The sequence below is a fragment of the Cetorhinus maximus genome, chromosome 3 (assembly GCF_964194155.1).
Source record: "Cetorhinus maximus chromosome 3, sCetMax3.hap1.1, whole genome shotgun sequence".
NCBI classification, from domain to species: domain Eukaryota; kingdom Metazoa; phylum Chordata; class Chondrichthyes; order Lamniformes; family Cetorhinidae; genus Cetorhinus; species Cetorhinus maximus.
In genome coordinates, this window is record NC_135881.1 from 41423630 (window position 1) to 41444480 (window position 20851).

Sequence of the window (20851 nt, forward strand, 5' to 3'; positions counted from 1 at the left end):
TAGCTTTTTTATCACTCTGATTAGAGCTTATTGGAGCCTCAATTAAGCCATCAGTCAGACTTTACAGAGAACTGAGAAAATGACTATCTTTTCATTACAATCATCATCTTTCCTTTTTTCAGCAAACCAGGAAGACAATTGGTTCCAATTGGGCTGCTTGGTGGCATCTAACCAATCAGCATAGTCATAATGGATAAACGCTACCAGGCTCCCAGAGGTGCTAAGGCACAGAGTAATTACTGTTCCTGACAGCTGAAAACAGCAGGGATTCCATTTCCTAGTATAGCATAGTCTTCCACGATTGCTGGCACAGAGAACCACTGATTATAAGTAAACATTAATTATCCCCTGCCACTAATGTGGTAAGCTAGGGTGCACTGTTACTCCACTTAAACAATTTACCTGCATTTTTTGTACCTGCATGGCTGTTGTTCCCAAATATTTTAACTCAACTGATATGTGTATATGCTCAGTGTCTAAACACCATTTGCTTTTGAACTCTAAGGTAAAAGCAAAATACTGCAGATGCTGGAAATCTGAAACAAAAACAGAAAATGCTGGAAAAACTCAGGAGGTCGAGCAGCGTCTGTGGAGGGAAAAACAGTATTAACATTTCGAGTCCATATGACCCTTCTTCAGAGCTGGAGAGAGGTGGAAATGTGATGAAATTTATACTGTTTAAGGGGGGATGGAGCAGGTGAAGCTGGATAGAAGGCCAGCCATAGGTGGAGACAAAGGAGAGATTGACAAAGATGTCATGAACTAAATGACATAGGGAGTGTTAATGGTAGTGGTAAGGGCTAATAAAGGTGCTGATAGTGGCATAAAGGTAAGAAAGCAGAATGTGATAATAACAAAACAAGGGTAGCATTGTGTGAAAGAACAACATGGAATAAGTAACAGATGACCATTTTGGGGATGGGGTGGGGGGGAGGGGCGGTGGTGATGAAAACAGGATAGAAAATGGGATAGAAGGGGGAATTAGAAAAAGGGATAAAACCATGGATAAATGAATAAAAAGAAAAATGAAATAAAAATAAGTGGATAAAAAATAAAAATGAATGTAGAAAAAAGAGGATTAAAAAGGGGGTAAGGATAGAGGAGACAGTTCGTGGTCTGAAGTTGTTGAACTCAATGTTAAGTCCGGAAGGCTATAAAGTGCCCAACCAGAAGATGAGATGCTGTTCCTCCAGTTTGTGTTGGGCTTCACTGGAACATTGGAGCAGGCCAAGGGTGGACAAGTGGGCATGAGAGCAGGATGGTGCGTTGAAATGGCAAGTAACCAGAAGGCCTGGGTCATACTTGTGGACAGACCGGAGGTGTTCCGCAAAGCGGTCACCCAATTTGCTTTTGGTCTCCCCAGTGTAGAGGAGATCACATTGGGAGCAGCGGATGCAGTAGACCAAATTGAAGGAGGCGCAAGTGAAGCGCTGCTTCACCTGAAAGGAGTGTTTGGACCATCTCCACAGATGCTGCTAGACCTGCGAGTTTTTCCAGCATTTTCTGTTTTTGCTTTTGAACTTCTTTGTCTTGCAAATTCCGTCAATATAATATGTTTTTAGACCAAAACCAATCTTCCATTTTGTTAATATTTTTCAGCAAATGAAGGGTATTTTTCCGATCGAGTTTGTGAAAGTTAAATATGTCAGAGACCTTACCCCCCCAAAAAAAAAACAATTATTTTAGCTTTTTATTTTAAAGATGTGACGTAAAATTCAGCAAATCGCAGCAGTGCAATGCCAATAGGATGCCATTATAACATTAAAAACAGACACAATTATTCATATTACAAAATCATCATCCTGTTTCCAAAAATATTGTATATTGTGTTTCTAATGTCACAATGAGAAAATTATTGATTGCTTGATTAATATTATTGTAATGGAAATAATGTAAATGGGTCCAAGCCACCTTGAGATTTGAGAGTTTGTCAAAATATCCCATCATATCCTTACCTAACAAAAATCTATCAATCTCAGTTTCATAATTTGAAATCTCCTTTTGGTTAAAGAAAAACTATTTCCACTGGCACCAACAACACACATTTAAACTAATTGGCAAAAGAATCAATAGTGAGATGAAGTGAATATTTTTCATGTGGCGAGTTATGATTATCTGGAATGCACTGCCTGAAAGAGTGATGGGAACAGATTCAATAGCAACTTTCACAAGAGAATTGAATAAATACTTGAAAAGGAAAGTATTATAGGGCTCTGGGGAAAGAGCAAGGGAGTGGGACTAATTGAATGGCTCTTTCAAAGGGCTGGCACAGGCCTGATGGCTTGAATGACCACCTCCTGTGCTGAATGATGAAACCTGTTACAAGATTAGTGAAGTTTGTCCCCTGTGCCAATCACAAGATGTCACTGAGTCCTCAACATTGTAATTCACATCTTGCAGAGACAGCTCCAGATTTTTCCACATTTAAGAATGTTATGCATTCCAGAACCACAAGAGTCACTTGACTACTGCTCCTTCGTGATGTCTAAATTCATATTTAGTGGGCTATTTTCTCTTTGAGTCTTGGACCTCTTCAGGGATGCTTTGAGGGTACCTGCTTTGACAACATCTCTAAAGTAGTTTCCGCTGTCCTCCTGGGAGCCTCCTGTCGCGACCTAGTGCAAAAAGCAAACATTTAGCAGTGACATGTGTGTAAGAATAAATTACAGTTTGTGAATTTTTACAGGGACTGTGGGAGAAAAGGTAAATTATACTGTGGGTACCTGTAAAATGCAGAGGTAAGGACAGATGAAGGTGTTAGGAAGAAAGCCGTGCGAGATGAATGTCACACGATGTGAAAAGAGTCATGCCTTTTTAAGATGTTGGATAAGATATCATGGATTAATTTACTAATAATTGTTTGATTCATTTGCTGATAAGTTGTAAGAATAGGAGTGTGTCTTTGATAATCTGAGTAAAGTTTAAAGGCGCAATAACTTAAGTAGTTTTAGAAAATAGAATAGTTTTAAAATGTAGGCTGCATGTTTGAGCAGACCTATCAAAATAGGATGGCAATCTCAGGGAAGTGCATGTATTTAACAACTGAAACTTGTAACCCACGTCAGCAATTGCTACTGCCTGTAAAAAAAATTGATGAACTAAATGTAACAACTTATGGTCCAGTCCAAAGAGGAACAGAAAAACGATGCCTCTGCAATATGTTGGATAGGATTGGAAAGTGCCGATGTACAGAAGAGCTCAACCATGTAAGCTTGCTGGGTAAGCAGGAAAAACCAAGCTTTGAAATAAAAACCAAAAATGTTGGAAATACTCCACAGACCTGACAGCATCGCTGGAGAGAGAAAAACAGAGTTTCAGATCTGTGACCTTTCATCAAAACTGTGTCCAAGTTGCTAGACTCTATGCTGATTACAAAAGTAGTTCAGAAGAATTTTGCTAGTAGATTGGTATGGGCATTTTGAGGCTATTTCTGCTCTTTTTTACCCCCTGTTGTACTTGGGTTGGCAGGAGCTCTCGATGCAATTTTTTTATTATTCATTCACAGGATGTGGGTGTTGCTGGCTGGGCCAGCATTTATTGCCCATCCCTAATTGCCCTTGAACAGGTGGTGGTGAGCTGCTGCCTTGAACCGCTGCAGTCCGTGTGGTTTAGGTACACCCAAAATACTGTTAGGGAGGGAGTAGAAGTTCTTGTCCCAGCGACAGTGAAGGAACAGCGATATATTTCCAAGTCAGGATTGTGAGCGGCTTGGAGGGGAGCTTCCAGGTGGTGGTGTTCCCATGTGTCTAGATGGTAGCATTTGTGGGTTTGGAAGGTGCTGTCAAAGGAGCCTTGGTGAGTTTCAGCATCTTGTAGATGATACACACTGCTGCTACTATTCAGTGGTAGACGGAGTGAACGTTTGTGGAAGGGGTGCCTATCTAGCGGGCTGTTTTGTCCTCTTATGTGTTGTTGGAGTTGCACTGATCCAGGCAATCGGAGAGTACTCCATCACGTTCCCGACTGGTGCTTTGTAGGTGGTGGACAGGCTTTGGGGAGTCAGGGGGTGAGTTACTCGCCGCAGGATTCCTAGCCTCTAACCTGTTCTTGCAGCCACAGTATTTAAGTAGCTAGTCCAATTCAGTTTCTGGTTAATGGTAACCCCCAGGGTATTGCTAGTGAGGGATTCAGTGATGGTAATGCCATTGAATGTCAAAGGGTGATGGTTAAATTCTCTCTTGTTGGAGATGGTCATTGCCTGGCACTTGTGTGGTGCGAATGTTACTTGCCACTTGTCAGCCCAAGACTGGATACTGTCCAAGTCTTGCTGCCTTTGGACATGGACTGCTTCAGTATTTGAGGAATCACAAATGGTGCTGAACATTGTGCAATCATCAGCGAACACCTCTGCTTCTGACCTTATGATGGACGGAAGGCCATTGATGAAGCAGCTGAAGATGGTTGGGCCTAGGACACTATCCTGAGGAACTCCTGCAGTGATGTCTTGGAACTGAGATGATTGACCTCCAACCATCTTCCTTTGTGCTAGGTATGACTCCAACCAGTGGAGAGTTTTCCCCCTGATTCCCAGTGACTCCAGTTTTGCTAGGGCTCCTTGATGCCACATTCGGTCAAATGCTGCCTTGATGTCAAGTCACTCTCACCTCACCTCTGGAGTTAAGCTTTTTGTCCACGTTTGAACCAAGGCCGTAATGAGGTCAGAAGTTGAGTGGCCCTGGTGGAACCCAAATTGGGCGTTAGTGAGCAGGTTAATTGTTAAACAAGTGCCGCTTGATAGCACTGTTGATGACCCCTTCCATTACTTTACAGATGATGGAGAGTAGACTGATGGGGCAGTAATTGGCCAGGTTGGATTTGTCCTGCTTTTTGTGTACAGGACATACCTGGGCAATTTTCCATACAGCCGGGTCGATGCCAGTGTTGTAGCTGTACGGGAACAGCTTGGCTAGGAGCACAGCAAGTTCTGCAGCACAAGTCTTCAGTACAATTGCCAGAATATTGTCAGGGCCCATAGTCTTTGCAGTATCCAGTGCCTTCAGCCATTTCTTGATATCATGTGGAATGTATCGAATTGGCTGAAGACTGGCATCTGTGATGCTGGGGACCTCCAATGAAGGATCATCCACTCGGCACTTCTGGCTGAAGATTGTTGCAAACGCTTCAGCCTTATTTTTTGCACTAATGTGCTTGGCTCCTCCATAATTGAGGATGGGGATATTTGTGGAGCCTCCTCCTCCTGTGAGTTGTTTAATTGTCCATCACCAAACCTGGATGTGGCAGGACTGCAGAGCTTAGATCTGATCCGTTGGTTGTGGGATCACATATCTCAGTCTATCACTTGCTGCTAATGCTGTTTGGCATGCAAGTAGTTCTGTGTTGTAGCTTCACCAGGTTGACACCTCATTTTTAGGTATGCCTGGTGCTGCTCCTCGCATGCCCTCCTGCACTCTTTGCGTTGGACGCATTTTTAACACATTGTAATAGACAACTCTACCTCTTAGTTTCAAACATGAGAAAAATAAGTTTCATTTGATACTTTATTTTGCAGAATAATACTGTGAAGTTACAACACTTTAATTTATCTTAAGGTTTATCATTTGACCATATGATTTCCCTTTTCAATTCTTAGTTCTGTGCCTTATTCTGTGTTGGAATATAGAAATATTGGGGAAAAAGTCATTATCACTTTATGATGCATTATAAATTATCTGTAAGGTTTAAACTTGTGTTATGTTTGAAATTTTCCACTATGTTTACAAAACATTATTTTAAACTTACAAGCTTAAGTTTGTTGGTAGTAATGAAAACCAGTTCAATGGTGCATGATACTGTTGTGCTCTGAAATATTCAAACATGCAATGTTAGTTAAGTTAATTGGATCTATCTAGTAATTCATTAAACTGGTGTTTTCAGTTCAGTGTAGATCGTGCAGAGCAGTGCTATGCATTTATTACAAGGTGCAACATTGTTTTAATACAGTTAACATTAAATTTTACAATACTTCTTGTGATAAGTGGGCAGTAAAATCAAGGACACTCTGAAAATTTTCCACATGGCTTCTACTAATATATGCAGTAAACTAGAAGGAAGCCCATATCAAGAAAAAGACATTGGTGTGACCCTATGGATTTTCACTATCTAGAATCTTTGTAGGATTGTTCTAACATAGACTTCCGCCACTCTCACCAATAGTTGATCTCCTATTTCAGGGAAGGGCAAGTTCCTTTCCTTAGTTTACAGTTACCTCTCCAATATAGCTGCTTAATCCAATATATGCAAAGGACCCCAGTAGGATTGTGAGGCATGAAATGTTACTTTTAGAACCACGTTGACTGCTTCCTCTCTGATACGTTCATTTTTAAATGTGTATTTACAGCATTCCACAGAACGCCCTTGAGCATTTACCTAACAAACTGGAATATACCAGCTCCTTGCTTTTTTTTGAATATTCAGACTACATTTGCCATCCCCTCAAATCTTCAGGGATTATTCCTGGAGTTATGGAGCTCTGAAAAATATCAACAAAAGCATCACTAATTTCCCCCTTTAGTTCCTTGAGGATTCTAGAATGTATTCAATCTGGTTCAGAAGTCTTAGCGGTATTTACTTTCTTCAGTTTCTACTTAATACAATCTTTACCAGCTCTCCATATCATGAGCCTCTGACATAACATTGTTCTATGCTCTCTTTCCTTGTGAGAACTGATGTAAAGAAATGTTTCCTTTCTATCTGCAGCACTTTACATTTCTACTGCATTAAATACAAGCTGACGTTTTTCTGCATGGGCACACACATATTCTCTCTAACTCACTATGTAAATTTGGTGCTGCCTCCTCTGATTTTTGTTCTATACTTGTTTATTGTATAGCTTCATTAGTACCACTCATGAGAATTCCAATAGCTCAAAGCTTTTATGTGGAAGGAAAGGAGGGTTGCTTGAGGGAAGCCGCGCAGATCAGGCTACAATAAGTATTTTATACTCACCCACTAGTATGTCCACACCCAAAGAGTGGTGTATACACCTTGTTTTGGCAGAGCATTTGCCCTTGCAGAGGCTTCAATGACAAGCGGAGGCTTTAGCAGTAGATGTGAAGTCACGCATACAACAGCCAGTGTAGCCTGATTAACCATGCCTGCCAAGTTGTCACTGTTAATACCTGCAGGCCCTGGCACACCTACTGGGGGAAACTATGTCTGCAGACTCTCAGTCAACAGGAAATCTGTACCGAGCTATATCATCTGGAAATAACACACAGCACAGGAGTGACACATCCAGTGAGAGGACTCCGTTGTAGGTCTGCCTCCAGCTCCTTCCAGGTATGCTGTAATGCTGATCTATGGGACTGTATCCTGCAGTAGCAAACAGACACTTCTCTTTCTGACACTTCATACAGAACTGCATTCACTTTGGCAAACATCAGGCAGGATGTGGGATGTTGGCTGTTGTTCCAAATTGCCCAGTTTCATTACTCCATATTGGGATTCCTTTCTCCTCATCTTTGCCTGTCACTTGTTACCCTTTTCTCCCTTCAGCCCTGCAAAGACTGAAAGGATCTCAGTCACTTACCCAATCATCAACATCCCTTTAAATTTCAACTATACACAAATTTTTGGTCCCACCGGGAGGCTACCTCCCTGCACACAGCAAAACCTGCTCTTGAAACCATGACCACCTTTTCCCTGTAACCCTGCACATTCTTCCTTTTCAGATAACAGTCTAATTCCTTTTTGAATGCGTCAGTTGAACGTGCTTCCACGACACTCTCAGACAGTGCATTCTAGACCTCAGCCAATCACTGCTTGAAAAAGTTTTTCTGATATCGTTTTCGCTTCTTTTGCCAATTACTTCAAACCTGTGCCCTCTCGTGCTCGATCATTTCTTGAGTGGGAGCATTTTCTCCCTATCTACTCTTTCCAGGCCTCTCATGATCTTGAACACCTCTATCAAATCTCCTCAGTCTTCTTTTCTCCAAGGAAAATAGTCCTAATTTCTCCAATCTATCTTCATGACTGAAGCTCCTCATCCTGGAACCTTCCTTGTGAATATTTTCTGCAGTCTCTCCAACGCCTTCACATCTTTCCTGAAATGCAGCACCAAAACTGGGTGTTGTCCATCTCTAATTACCCTTGAACTGAGGGTGCTTACTAGGCCATTTCAGGTGGCAGTTTAAGAGTCAACCATATTGCTGTGGGTCGGGAGTCACATTTAGGGAAGACCAGGTAAGGACATAGAAACATGGAAATTAGGAGCAGGAGTAGGTCATTCGGCCCTTCGAGCCTGCTCCGCCATTCAATATGATCATAGCTGATCCTCTATCGCAACGCCGTATTCCCACTCTCTCTCCATATCCCTTGACGCCTTTAGAGTCTAGAAATCTATCTATTTCCTTCTTAAATATATTCAGTGACTTGGCCTCCACAGCCTTCTGTGGTAGAGAATTCCATAGGTTCACCAACCTCTGAGTGAAGAAGTTTTTCCTGATCTCAGTCCTACCTTGTATCCTGAGACTGCGACCCCTTGTTCTAGACACCCCTCCCAGCCAGAGGGAACATCATCCCTGCATCCAGTCTGTCCAGCCCTGTGAGAATTTTATACATTTCAATGAGATCCCCTCTCATTCTTCTAAACTCCAATGAATAAAGGCCTAGTTGACCCAATCAATCCACATACGACAATCGTGCCATCCCAGGAATCAGTCTGGTGAACCTTCGCTGCACTCCCTGTATGGCAAGTATATCCTTTCTTAGGCAAGGAGATCAATACTGCACACAGATGTGGTCTCACCAAGGCCCTGTACAGCTGCAGTAAGACATCCTTGCTCCTGTACTCAACTCCTCTCACAATGAAGACCAGCATACCATTTGCCCTCTTAACTGCTTGCTGCACCTGCATGCTTGCTTTCAGTGATTGGTGTTCAAGGACACCCATCAACATTTCCCAATCTATCGCCATTTAAGTAATACTCTGCCATTCTGTTTTTCCTACCAAAGTGGATAACTTCACAGCAGATTTCCTTTCCTAAAGGACATAATCGAACCAGATGGGTTTTTAATGACAATTGACAATCGTTTCATGGTCACCGTTACTGAGACTAGCTTTCAATTCCAGGAAGTTCAGCAGGTCACAAAGTTAGTCACTTGTAGTTTCTTCTTACCAGGAGATCAAGTTTCTTTACAGGTGGGCTTGGAATGGGAATCAGGCTGGGAGACTTCTAGATGTAACAACCTCCAGGGTTTTAAAAAGGTGTTGGTCTACAAACTTTTCTGCTGCTGATGTTCTCTGCAGCTGGTGCTCTTGTGTAGACTGACTGAGTTTTCCTCTGGGTCTTGAGATAAGTACAATTTCAGTCACATGATTAACTTCTATTGTCCACCCAGAATGATCTGGAAGCCCAAAACCATGGCTACACAATGGTGATAATGGATGCGTTCTTCACACTTACTCACAATTAATTGGTTTCTGCCCAGCTTTCATCGTTAGAATTCAAACTCAGAGACATGTATTTGATATCCCTGCTGAACATGTTTTTGGTGGGAGGGCACATAAAGTAGGGCAGGTGCCCACCCCACCACATTCCCACCCAACCGCAAGCTCACCCCCATAACAGTGGGGCGGGTAGGTGCCGAAATCGGCAGCCCACCAGCCATATTTAAATAGATAATCAAGGGTCAATTAAGCTTGTCACCAAACCAATTGACCCTGATAATACGTTGCCCTTGCCATAAAACATTTGGTGTGGACAGTCGGGCAGGAATGGGTAGCCCAATTTTTTGAATAATTTCTTCAAAGGTCGGAAGGAATGGGAGCCTTTGCCAATCAGGGGATGGCCTCCCCCCTAACATAGAACCCCCCCACTTTCTACCTACCCCCCTCCCTGACCTTCCCAAACCCTTCTTGCTCAAGAGCCTGGACTTAACCTTTCTGGAGATGTATTACTCCTCCTTCTCCTTATTCATTGCAGTCCTGGCAGCGCCCGCAGCATTCTTGGCACTACCAGGACTGATGGAGTTGCCGGCCAATCAGATTGGAAGTCAAGTCTTCCTTCCCATTGAGAAGCGGAAGTCCCACTTGGCCCTTGTTTAGCCTGTCCACAACGCATTATGGCTGCAGGGGTGGGCTAGGATTGGCTCCATGCCGACTTTGCTTCTGGTGGTGGGGATGAGTGGGGGGTGCAAGCCGTCCGTGTCCCCATAATATTCAGTCCATGGAGTCTGGACTTGTGTTTTTGGTAAATCCATAAACAATAGCGCGTGTAATTTCCATAGATAGTATCTGTCTTGGTATGTATATTCAAGTGGGAGCAAATAGGAACATTCAAGAAACTTGAGGAAGTGTGTGTAATAATTGCAGAAGTCACCTGACCCTTGGCAGCCATCTTAACAGTCTTGCTACTGTCCATTTTGTTAAACAGAAGACAGTTCCAGAAAAATATATACTGAGTGCAGTCCACATTTAAAGTTATGAATAGGACATGCCTTCACTGGGTATGACACAAGGGTCTCAACATTAGCCCCTGGCCACTACACACCTCCCTCCAACCTGAAAAACATCCATTAAGCACTACCCTCTGTTTCTGCCACTCAAATCAATTTCGTATTCATGTTTCTACTCCCCCTTTTATTGCATGAGCTATAACTTTGCTCAGAAGTCTGTTGTATGGCACTGTATCAAATGCCTTTTGGAAGCCCATGTATCCCACATCAACAGCATTACCCTCATCGACTTTCTTTGTTACCTCTTCAAAAACTCCAGCAAGTTAGTTAAACACGATTTTTCCTTAAGAAATCCGTGCATCCCACATTTGCCCACATTACTATTAATTCTGTCCTGAATTATTATTTCTAGAAATTTCCCCACTATTAAAGTTAAACTGACTGGCCTGTTGTAATAAACTTTGTGTACCGGGCAGATTTCTTGTTAGAAACAGTAAACTTTATTTATAGAGCTTCTGATGAAGCTACATGCTTGTGCCAAGGCCAAGTTTAGAAAGCTCTGCCCCAAGATTACCCACGCTTGGGACTGAATTGTGTGCGGTCTTCTCCTGAAATGGAGAGAGGCGCATAGATTAGTCCAGCCTGTACCTGGATTCCCATCGCATCCCTGCCACCCTAACCAGAGTGGGACATTGCAGAGCTCCAGTGAATCGTCACCCCGCAGCTGCCGCACACTCACACCAAGAAGCCAGGGCTGACCCCCCCCTTGCCCACATGCTGCCTCCATCACATTTGCCACCACACGGTCTAAGCTTGTAAAGCAAGGAGGCACAAGCACGTGGAATGCTAAGGGCAGCAGATGGATGGGTGCTCCGCTACCTGGAAGTTCCCCTTCCAGCATGTTAGCAACCTGACTCTGACATGTTTCCCAGTTCCAGCACTGCGTCTAGATGCAGATCCTTGAGGTAGCCCCCAAAACAGTACTCTGGGTGTCAGTCTACCAGATGCTGTGGGTGCAGGACCCATCTCAGCACAACCCTCTCAGGGTGAACTAGGCATGGGCAATATCTGCTGGCACACCCAGCGAGGGAAACATGCCGTGAATGATTCAACGCTGTCACTGCACTCAGAGTTGGGGTTGGGGGCTGGGGGGAAAGCCTAACTGCTGTGTTAAGTGACCTCTGCCAACATGGTACTCACCCATCCCGAGCGCAGGAGGTTGTTGAAACCCTTGTGGCACTGGGCCCAGGTGCGTCGCACCACATCATGGGAGCTAACTATGTCCGCCACCTCCTCCCAGGCACATTTGGTCACGTGGGGGAGGCTCCTCCTCCTGTCCCAGGAACAAGGACCTCCCGCCGCGCTGCCACCTCCTCCAGGAGGGCAGCTAGGCACCTGTCAGAAAAGCGAGAGCCACAGTGACCTACCCTCCTGCCTGGCCTGCACACCAGCAGCGCTCTGGGGAGCCCTTCCACTGGCCATGATGAACAGCCTTTGCAAGGCTGCAGGAGCGCTATTTAAACAGGCCGCCAGGTCACCTGTGGACCCAGCGGTCATTGCACTCACGCCGCCGGCTGCCCACTCCCGCTGTCCTCGGGAGCCGTGTTTCACGCTGGGCGGGCCTTAATTGGCCAGCCCACATAAAATGGCGGCCTGGAGCCGATCGCAGGCGGCGATTGGCTCCGCGCCCGCCTGCGCACACTCCCGAATGGCCCGCCTGACGGGGAGAAAATTCTCCGCCATGTGTAAATCCCCTTTTTGGTCCCTAATTGGCATTACTTCTCCTTTTACTACCCTTTTACTATTTATATGCCTATAGAAGACCTTGGGATTCCCTTTTATGTTGGCTGCCAGTCTCCTTTCATGCTCCTTCTTTGCTTCTCTTATTTGCTTTTTCATTTCCCCTCTGAACATTCTATATTCACCCTGGTTCTCAACTGTATTTTCTACCTGATACTTGTCATAAGCACACTTTTTCTTCATTATCTTAATTTCTGTCTCTTTTGTCATCCAGGGAGCTCTGGCTTTATTTTCCGTAACTTTCCTTTTCTAGGGAATATATCTTGACAGTGCCCGAACCATTTGTTCTGTGAAGGTAGCCCCTTGTTCAGTTATAGTTTTTCTGCCAACCTTTGATTCCAATTTATTTGGCCCAGACCCATTCTTACCCTATTGAAGTTGGCTTTCCCCTGGTTAATTTTTCTTACTCTGTATGGTTCTTTGTCCTTTTCCATAGTCAGTCTAAACCTTATGATACAATGATCATTGTCCCTTAAGTGTTGTCCTACTGACACTTGATCTACTTGACCCAACTCATTCCCAAGAGCCAGGTCTAGCAGTGCCTCCTTTCTCAGTGGATTGGAAGCAAACTGCTGTGGAAAAATTTCCTGAACAGACTCAGGGAACTCTTGACTCTCTCTGCCCTTACACTACTACCATCACTGCCTAGTTTCAAATAAATAAAGTCCCCACTTACAGCACAGAAGGAGGACCTTCAGCCCCTAGTTCCCCTACTATCAGCTAATGAGAACAGACTTTCCTTATCTACATTACCCAAACCTGTCATAATCTTGTGCACTTCTATCAAATTTCCCTTCAATCAGCTTTGCTCCAAGGGGAACTAAAATCCCCCATCCTTAGAACCGTTCTGGTAAATCTCTTCTACACCCTCTCAAGGATCCTTACATCCTTCCTAAAGTGTGGTGGCCAGAACTGGACATAATACTCTAATTGGGACCTAACCAGAGCTTTATAAATGTTCCGCACAACCTTCCTTCTTTTGTATTCAGGACCTCTCTTTATGAAGCCCGAGATCCCATTTGCTTTCCTAATGTTCTGACCACAGCTGGCGTTAACTGCTGTGCAAATCAAATCCCAGATAGAAACTTGGTTTAGGGGCCACACCTTCCTTTTGTATTCGGAAAACAAGAAGAAGATGCACCAATTTCAGCAGTAAGAGGTCCAGTAACACTTCTGGGTTTTTAAATATTAAAAGTTTTATTACCAAAAAAAAACTTAAACACACAAGATTACAGTTACACAATGAAGGTTAGTCTCACAATACATTCCCCCACTTGTGGTCAAACCCACAAGTAAACACTTTCCAGGCAACATTCTCTTATAGATATTTAAATATGGAATCCAGTGATACCACACATGACAGACTGCTATAACTTCAATAAAGGTGTACCACATGACCTGTTCCCTCTTCCATTTTGCTATGGAATTCACTTTGGAATCAAACTGCTTGCTGCAACCCAAGATTTCTCAATAGCTCAAACATCTCCAGCTATCTCAGGTTAAACAGCTCGACAGCTATACAGCTCAATAACTCAATAGCTAAAAACCAGCTATCTGTAGTAAGTCTAATATGCCTTTTCCCCCTTTCAGCTCAGTCCCATTGGTCTCACACCCCTTTGAAACTCAAACCCTTCCAAATATAAGATCTTTCATGTTTCCATCTCGTCTTTGCTTTTGGGTCAATAAAAATATAATATCCTCGCTACTATTTACCAATAGACTCCTGCGAGATGCAAACATTTTACTTGTTGCCTCGGATTCCCTTTTGAAATTCAAACAGCCTCTCAACTTACCTAAAAATGCAAATGTTAGAGCTAACCTATTTACCTGTACCTCAAACTTAACGCCTTTAACCTTTTCATGTTTCCAAATACCCAGACAGCCTGACTCCTATCGACCTCTAGCCCAGCTTAATTAAATCTCACACACACACGATATTCCTTAAAATATTAAAAAGAACGGCCATTCTCACACTAACCACTCTTTCAATATGTTCTGCCACCTTCAAAGATTGAGAATGTGGAACTGCAATTGTCCGTCACTTAGAATTGCTGCTTGGGTGTCATGCTGCTGTGTGCTGTAAAGCCATTATTTCCAGGCTGAATGTATTATATTTGAATAGAAACAATGAGCTGAATAATATGGTCGTGCGCCGACGGTGGGTTCCGGAAGTTGGTGGCATTCCGACTTCTGTGCTTGGCATCAGCGTACACCCAATAACATGGTAATTGCCAAAAATTAGCAGCAAGGGCGCATTACAGACCATCATCCCGCCTAATGAGTGCGGAGGGGGGGTTATCTGGTCTCTGAGGCTGCAGGCTGTTACCCAGAACAAGCACTTTAAAGGGCCCCCTGGCATGGGGCAGTGTCAGGTGACCCATCAGATGATAAATTGAGTGCATCTACTATATGTAGTGAAGATTTGTGCATTTTCCAGTCTGGTCAGGTAATGATAGTGTTAAAGACTAAGGGAGGTGCTAATAGCAGCAAAAAAGTCAGAGAGCAGAATGTGTTAATAGCAGAACAAGGGTCAGCGCTCTCTGAAAGTAAAACATAAGAACAAGTTACAGATTGGCCATGTGGAGGGGAGGGAGTTTGGAAAAAGTATCAAAATGGAGGACAGAGTTCATGGTCTGAAGTTGCTGACTTTAGACGGACTTGAAACGTTAACTCTGTTTCTCTCTCCACAAATGCTGCTAGATCAGCTGAGTTTTTCCAGCACTTTCTGTTTTCATTTTAAAATTTAACCCATCTCTGCCAACCAGGTCAATCTTTATAGGGTGCGGAGCTTTTAAAATCAGCACGTCTCCCACCTTTTGCCATTGAGGAGTTGTTGTACATTTGTTACTTATTTCCATGCATTGATGTCTGCACCATCGAGGGTGGAAGAGGGGGACAGGGGAGAGGAGACCTAGAAGGGGCAAAGCTGCCCCCAGATTCAATCAGGCCACCCTTGGAGCCCTCCTGCGTCCAGTATGATAGACATGACCAGCTCATGCTAGGCACTGGTAAGGGGAGGAAGCGCAGGCAAACTCATGCTGTGTGGGAAGAGGTGGCCGACGAGGTTAGCAGTGTTGATGTGGTGAGGAGGACTTGGTCCCAGTGCCACAAAAGGCTCAATAGCCTCATGAGGTGAGTTGCAGGTAGCTAAATCTCTGTCCGTATACCCTTGGGGTGGCATATGTTCGCCTGCACCTCTGCTGGGTGTTTCTGGGTTTCTCTTGACCCTTGGGGTCTGGCACTGTTCTGTCCCTTTCCTGAGGAATGACAGTCCTGAGCCTCCCTGTGTTCCCTTCTTCCTCTCACCCTTCTCCTCCTTGTCCTCCTCCTAAACCTCCTCTCCTCCTCACTGGAGGTTGCGTCTCCAACCGAGACAATGATCCCCATCTGGCTCAGGCACTTTTCACCCCTCACCCTTGGGTAATGGGCAGGGAAATGTTCCATTGAAGGAGCCCTTTGAATCAGAAGAGAGTTCTCCTCATGAAAAATATCCGAAAGCTTCCTCTGTCCGCTCAAATGAGCTGTCCCTGGAGTCAATAGAGTTTGAACTGCAAAGCTGAGGCTCTGGTCTCAGCTGCAGTTTTAAAACCCACAAAAACAAATTTGCCCTTAAAACAAGAGATTCCCCACCTGTCGTAAATCTCTCACTGAAGGTGTATTATTGCCTTCTGACTGTATTAATGCAGTGAGATGGGTAGATAATTAGCTCAATTGCCTTTTAAATTGATGTTTAAATAACGTGGGCGGGTCCCTGGTTTCTGACTCACTCGCGTTATCAAAAGCCAGTGTGATGACATCATAAACGGCGCCCAATGTCATCACACTCCATAATACACTCTGCAAAGCGGGTAACACCCCCAATCTCGGAGCGTAAAATTCAGCCCGATAGACGTATCACACAGCAGAATGATTCCGACTGTGACTATCTGTAGAGAAACTGAGGCAAATTCCATACAATGTTTGCAGGTCATCAGGCATGTTTGTTAAATCAACATGACATCGCATCAAAGTTTTTTTTAATCCCTATACATCTTGAGGTGATAAATCTGCTCCGTGGCTCCCTCAGATTATGCAGCATCATTCTGTAACATGAGCTTTCCACTGAATGCTGCAGCAGAAATTCACCCACAACTTTGTTTTAGGAGCATGAACCTGCTGAATCTATAGGTGGTAATGAGCAGCTTGACTTTATAGACTCATGTTGAATCATCCTGCTGTGGTCTTGCCAACAATGTGTCACAAAAGATTCGTGTGAATTAGAATTCTGTGAATTAGAATTCCAAGAAACAATTCAAGTTGCTTTGATAAGCTCTGCCGTGATAAAAAAAATTGTTGAAAATATAAAAATCTTAAAGGCTTATAAATTAAATGGATAAAATGAATCGTCTTCTGACACAAACAACCAAAGGTGATCCTGCCCACTAAGTGTTCCTTTTTCACAATAATATCCCTGTTCTAATACTTGGTGGAGCAGTTAATTGCACAGTTCTCCTAAATAGAGAAGGACATGAAATAAAAACAGAAAATGCTGGAAAAACTCAGCAGGTCTGGCAGCATCTGTGGAGAGAGAAACAGAGGGCAGAATTTTGCCCTTGGCGTGTGGGTTTGGCGGGGGCAGCTGGGAAGCCAACTGCAGCCCCCAATCAACAGCGCACCACAATTTCACGTTGTCCGGCCAATTAAGGCCCGTCCAGCGTGATAAGCAAGTGGCTGCGCTGAGCGCTGCTTGTGCGGGCGGGGGGAGGAGGAGGGTGAGCAGGCCTAGTGTGAATTTTGCGCGTGCGCAGGAGAGAGAGCGCTGAATAATCTTCCTGAGGCACGGAGCTGCATCAGGGAGATGAAGAAGATATTGAAAAGATTAATAAAGCACAGACAAATGTAATGAAACATGTCTCCTCTTGTGACTCTGTCACACGGGCAGGGACATGCTTTTAAGTAAAAAATAAAGTTTTTATTTTATTTATATTTGCTTTTGGAAACCTCATCCTACCCGTGGATGAGGTTTCTAAAAAAAATGCAAAGGCCGCTTGGCCTTTTTGTCCGCCCGCCAACCGTTAGGTAGAACGGGCAGTGAAAAATGAACGCCGATTGATAACTGAATGGCCTTAACGGGCCTGTTAATTGTTGGTAGGCCCGCTGCCAGCCCCGGCGCATGCCCGCCGACCAAACTATCGCGCGACTGCGCGTTGACGCTAACACGCTCGGCCGATGTCATCGCGCACCATTTCACGCTCGGTCAGGTCGGGCGCGCGTCTGCCTGCTGAGCTAGAAATTCTGGCCAGAGTTAACGTTTCGAGTCTGAAGAAGAGTCACACTGACTTGAAACGTGAACTCTGTTTCTCTCTCCACAGATGCTGCCAGACCTGCTGAGTTTTTCCAGCATTTCTTGTTTTTATTTCAGATTTCCAGCATCCGCAGTATTTTGCTTTTATCTTCAGGAAGGACATGAGTTTGCTTCCAGAGAACCCTCCTCCTTCAAGTATTTTAATAATAGAATGTTTGTGCCCAGCTTAAGCATCCATGTGGAAAATGGCAGTGGGTCTGCCAGCTACAAAAAGAGTAAAAATAATTCATGAAAACAGATGAAGACAACCCTGGCAGAACTGTGTTCTTACAAAGGATCTACACCTAAGACATGAACTCAGCTCTGCAGCCAACGCCCCCACCCCCACCTCTGGATGCCAACACACTCGCCCGCATCACCAGCATTAATTGCTGCAAAGAAAATGAAGGATGTAACAAAAGCCTGAAGTTACTAAAGTCAGTACTCAGACTCAAGATAAAGAAATGACACAGGTCCCTGGGGAATATTATTAGTTACTTCAAACTATTCCAAGACACATCTATTTACTTTTACTCTCTGCTTTCCATCCGTTCGGCATTCCTCTACCACTACTGCCACTTGATCTTTGATATCGTAGAGCCTAATCTTCAGGACAAGTTCTCTTCATCAAAAATCAAAGTCATTCTTTGGCAAGAATATCAAAACTTCCATTCAGCTCCAGGCTGATTGTAATAAGAATGTGTCATTCCCCTTTCTCCGTAACCCCAAGCGCAGCTCAAAACATCTAATTCTACAAGTCAATTCTGATAAACTCCAATTAAATTATTAAGGTCTGAGGCACATTTAAGCTTCTAACTGTATCTGACCTGCAGGCACTGGCAATGAAAGTTGTGCTGAGATATGAATTGTTGCCAAGACATAACCTGGTCCATTTATCTGAGTGAACCTTTGATTCTATCTTTCAGTCTCTTGGGCTGAACTTCCTTCCTCCTGGTGCAGATTGTGTAAGGTATCTCAGTGGGGGATCAGAATGAATATTTTATGTAGTTTCAGGCATTACGCTTCCTGATGTTTTTCTTCCATCTACTCACCCTTTCCTTTCTATGGACCCCTCCCTCACCTTTTCACCATTTTACCTAATTATACATTCTTTTGGTCCTTGAATGTCGTTCTACTGCTTTACTGAGAAAATAATTCTGAGGAATTGTCACTGACCTGAAATATTAACTGTTTCCCTCTCCACCAATGCTGCCTGACCTGCTGAGTAGTTCTAGTATTGTATATCTTTATTTCAGATTTCCAGCATCCACATTATTTTGCTTTTTTAAATAATTTATTTCACTTAACTGTTTACATTAGACATTTCACAGCTCATTGAATCCATTAACTTCCTTTATAATTGGAGCATCTGTTACTTCTCTTTCACTCCCCTTCCTTTCCTCTGGTTCAATGCCTCAGACAGGGGATAACCAGTATCTCAGAGTTTCCTCTACATTGGAGAGACCAAACGCAGACTGGGCGACCGCTTTGCAGAACACCTTCGGTCTGTCCGCAAGCATCACCCAGACCTCCCTGTTGCTTGCCATTTTAACACTCCACCCTGCTCTAATGCCCACATGTCTGTCCTTGGCTTGCTGCATTGTTCCAGTGAAGCTCAACGCAAACTGGAGGAACAGCACCTCATCTTCCAACTAGGCACTTTACAGCCTTCCAGACTGAATATTGAGTTCAACAATTTTAGATCTTAAACTCCCTCCTCCATCCCCACCCCCTTTCCGTTTCTTCCCCCTCCTTTTTGTTTTTTCCAATAATTTATATAGATTTTTCTTTTCCCACCTATTTCCATTATTTTTAATGTATTCCACCGATCATTTATCTATACCTTTTATGCCCTTTTAGTCTTATTTCATCCCACCCCTAGAGCCATCTGTACCTTGCTTGTCCTGCTATCCATTCTTAATTAGCACATTCTTTTAGATAATATCACCACTTTCAACACCTCTTTGTTCTTTTGTTTGTGACATCTTTTTGTTATCTCCTATCACTGCTTGCTTGTCCCAACAACCACCCCCCCTTCTCTCTCTCTCCTCCCCCCCCACCGCCTAAACCAGCTTATATTTCACCCCTCTCCTATTTTTACTTAGTTCTGTTGAAGGGTCATGAGGACTCGAAACGTCAACTGTACTCTTCTCCGCCGATGCAGCCAGACCTGCTGAGTTTTTCCAGGTATTTTTTATTTTTTGTTTTGGATTTCCAGCATCCGCAGTTTTTTGTTTTTATCTCAGAAAGGGCAGCTCCAAGGTGAATCAGCTGTTCCTGGCTTTCACCTCCACACATTTATGCAACCCCTCCCCCTCCCTCCTTGTAATAAAAGCAGTTTTTTAAAGAAATAATTTTATTCTAAGCGGTTGAATCAAGCAGTTTGCTTAGTTTGGTAACAAGGTGTTAGAGGAAAATGGTACTTTGGTCCACGCAGATCCAACTTGTTGCTCCCCTCCAGGACATAGACTAACGTGGAACAGTGCTAAAATATGTTGGTGCACTGCCAGAAAATAAAATGTCCTGCATTTGTGCTCAGCTTAAGCATCCAACACGGCTCTGATTTCAAGGCATTTGGCCAGTAATTCTTCACATCCCCAAGTGGCTGCAGGTTGTTGTGAGTAACCTTGTTAAATCATTACTTTCTCAGACAAATTACTTTCATGTATTAATCGTATGTTGGGTCGTTTATTTCTCACGCCGTTCTGTTCAAGAAATGCACAAGCCATTTGATTTATTAAGACATTTGAATGACCATATGGCTACTAATCAACCATGGGATTAGTTGCAGCAGAACCTGAATGTGCCCTTACACAAGTGCTTCCAGAGATTTCAATTCAACCCTGGGCAAATCTCTCCTCCCTATCTCAGGGGTGTAAAGGCCAATTGTAGCCCAGCTCCAACCAGCTGAGACCTCCCTGTTCTGTCGAACCTTTCCTCCATTTATTTTTGTCACTTTATACTTGCATTGATCTTTTCACCAGCTACAACAAAAGGAGTGAAATTAGCAGCTATTTATATATATGTGTACAGCCCAGCTACTCAGTCGCTTAACCAACTGTAGTACATTATGTAAACCTCCCTTCTGTATAGATCTCCATGTAGATTATTAGTGTGTAAAGGGAGATTATGTTGCTGTGGAGTTTAATTTAATCCAAGCAGAATCAATGTAGTTTAGTTTTCATTTTATATAACAAAATCAGTTGCTGGTGAAAATACTTCTTGATGTAGTTTCCTTAAGCTAAAAACACATCGCACCATGGCAACTGGGGAATTTAGATTCAGATAATTAAATAAATCTGAAATAAAAAGCCCGGCTCAGTAATGGTCGGA